Raw genomic sequence first — 3,325 nt, 5'->3', positions numbered from 1 at the left:
GAATAGTGTTTCAATATCGTTGCTAAAATTAACTCTACTACCACTACAAAAATTAAAGGAAATAGCGACGGACAATTTTCGTCGCTATTCGGTCGCTAATCGAGATTAACGACTGATTAGCGACGGAAATAGTCTATCGCCTAAAATTCCGTTGCTGACGTCATTTTAGCGACGGGAAAAAAATTCCGTGACAGTACCAATTATAGTAGTTTGGAACAAAATCATTTTTACAGATATGCACTTTCACGGTATCCTCATCACGAAAAACTTTATTTCGGCATTTGCAATGATTGCACGGACACCGCAACTCTGCACCATTCATGCATTCTGGATGACTTTTAGCAAAGTTTACAAACTCTTCAACTCCAGCATAAAATTCGGCTCGAATAAATCCATCGTCTAATCTATTGTGCATCCAAGCTTTATTCATATACATTGTAACCTTCTGCAAAGACAAATTTTTATTGCATATAAATGATACGTTAAATTGAACACACACATTATTTAAAATGTTTTTAATCACTTATACTTTATACTATCACTTACAAACTATTATATGTGATAACAAGATTTATACTTATTTTTTCACACATCGCTGAGGATGAGGTAAGCATGCACAATTGAATTTGCACAAATGTGTTATCTTTATTCATCCTCTTGTGTGTGTGATTATATTCGAGACAAGCTATGATTACATATCTTTTGATCATGTTCATTAGCACAGTTAAGTCACATATCTATTTTATTTAGTCATTCGTAATCAATTTAATTTTTATAGTTAATCAGCGAATGCCACTGGGCTATGTGAAGCTTTATGCCTACCAGGTAAGTTTATGTTCTCTCTTCTGTGGGTATTTTAGGCAACCATGTAACATGAGAGTTTACTTGGATTTTCTTCAGTTGTTTAGAGGTTTGACTTATATTCATACAGTTCCTGGTGTTTGCCATAGAGATGTTAAGCCACAGAATGTTTTGGTCTGGCTGCAGTTGCCATTTTTTTTTGTCTAGGTTTATCAGTTAAAATCTATTAATTACAATGAATCACTCTCTTGCAGGTAGACCCTCTCACTCACCAAGTCAAGCTATGTGATTTTGGAAGTGCGAAAGTGTTGGTATGCTTGCAAGTTGGCGATCTGGATCTTCGTCACATGTTCCGAATTATATCTGCTCCGAGAAGCATAAAACCCCACAGGACAAAAAATTTTATCCCGCTCGGATCAATCGACAAAGTCTTCAAAGAAGACTCAGTCGATCGATCCACAGGATCGCCGATTCTAAATTACTACGGTTTTAATTATTTAGTTCTAAGTATAAATAAAACTGCGGAAAATAAATTTATATCAGAACCCGGTTTGAACCTCGGAATCTTCTGCTGTATTCCTTATCTCTTTCTCGGACGTTGTGTGGACAACGATCTTCCGAGAATTAAGGACTGCAACCTCTGCTGGATGAAGCCTTGGATCACCTTGCTTCTTTCTTGAAACAACTTCGTTCTTGCTCGCCTTCACCTTAGATCCGACCACCACTCTAATGAAGAGGTTCGGCCACCAAGAGCAAGGAAAGAAAACAAAGCACAGAAGAAGAAGAGGAGAGACTAGTGGCCGGCCAAGAGGGAAGAGAGAAAACTAGAGCAATTGCGAAATCAGAGAGATTTCGTATGTTATTTTTTTTTGTGTCTCCTTGGCCACCCACCCCCTTCTCTTTTATATCCTCCCAATGCCCCATATAAGGAAATTCAGCCCCCTCTTTTCTAGGACTTGATTTGGACTTGTTTCCATAAATAACTTCCTAATCTAGAAAAGAATAGGCGCCGATTATTTCTTCCCTTGATTGCTTGGCGGCCCTCTCAGTTTTTTTATTAAAAAAAAACATTTTTCCATATCTTGGAAATAGTGGCCGGCCATAACAAGGGGTTTTGGTTCAATTTTGTGAACCAACTTTGTATTAAAGAGAAATAAAACTGAACCAAAGAGATCTCATCCATTGGATGCAACTTAACCTCATCTAATGGTTCTAATATAATCTACTTTAATACAACTTAATTGCTCCGATCCAACGAACACAATTAGATGACTTGGGCGTGGGCTATAGAGAACCAAACTCGGTTCACCTCGTGAACCGGGTTTTGCATTTAAAGAGATTTAAAACCGAACCGGAGAGATCTCGTCCATCGGACGCAACTAGATCTCATCCAACGGTTCTAATCTAATCTCTTTTGATCCTCTTTATTTATTTCGATCCATTGGATGCAACTTGATCTAATCCCATGGATACAAGCTGATCTCATCCACTAACTCATCCTATGGTTGAGAACCAATCTCATCCATCGGTAGAGATTAAATCTCATCCGACGGCTGAGAACTAATCTCATCCGTTTGATTGCATCTTTTAGAGATTTCTTTAGGCTACAGCAGGGACCTCGAGGAGGTATTGGATCTGACCTTCTGATGGGTTTCGGATCCCGTATTCAACCCCGAATACACACCTACATCCATCAATAACGATCCATTCCACTAGAGGATCATTATTGCACTACCAATCCAATCCCCAAATTACGTTATGGGTTCCTTCTTATTATTTTATGCATTGCTCCCCGTGTTTAAGATATCGTATGTCCGTCAATTATCTGAGTTCACTGACAACTCAATAATTGACATCTATGACCTTGAATAGTACCACTCATCCTTATTGTCAGTCGGACTAAGTCCACTTGCAAGATTTGACATGACAATCCTTATGAGCTCTTCAAGGGGACATCATCAGCCCTACTGGGACACGGATTCCTTCTATAATTAACGGCACACCATATAAATAGTAACATCACCCAACTTACCGAGAATATTTGATCTGACGGAAAGATCTCACCCTTTGGTAAATCAAAGTGATAGTTACTAAATATATGTGCCCGTTTATTATATCGGGATTAAGAGTGCATAAGTATAATAACAGAGGTCTTGTTCAATTTGCGAGTTAGTGTAAATCGAACAACCTCAATGGTCCTACTCAATACACACAAAGTGTACTAGTGTAATTCTACAGTCAAGATAGACAGTTACCGAATTACACTACAACCGTTCCCGATGGTTTGTCCAAAGTCATCTTGGTTGTGAGCCTTAGTTTATAATTTACAAGAAGCTGATAATCATGATTTTCTGTGTCTCACAGACACCATGTTATCTACAATGTTTTTCTGTATACTCCAACATCGGCTAATTCCCTTATTTAGCGACGGAAATAATTTCCGTCGCTAAAATAGCGACGGAAATATAATTCCGTCGCTATTTCCGTCGCTATTCCCTGTTATTTTTGTAGTGTACCCACCACC

Source organism: Curcuma longa, chromosome 4, assembly GCF_044706935.1.
Source record: "Curcuma longa cultivar G26 ecotype Majalengka, Jawa Barat chromosome 4, ITB_CL_G26_1.1, whole genome shotgun sequence".
NCBI lineage: Eukaryota > Viridiplantae > Streptophyta > Magnoliopsida > Zingiberales > Zingiberaceae > Curcuma > Curcuma longa.
The sequence above is the reverse complement of the archived record's forward strand: the minus strand, read 5'-3'. Positions refer to the sequence as shown.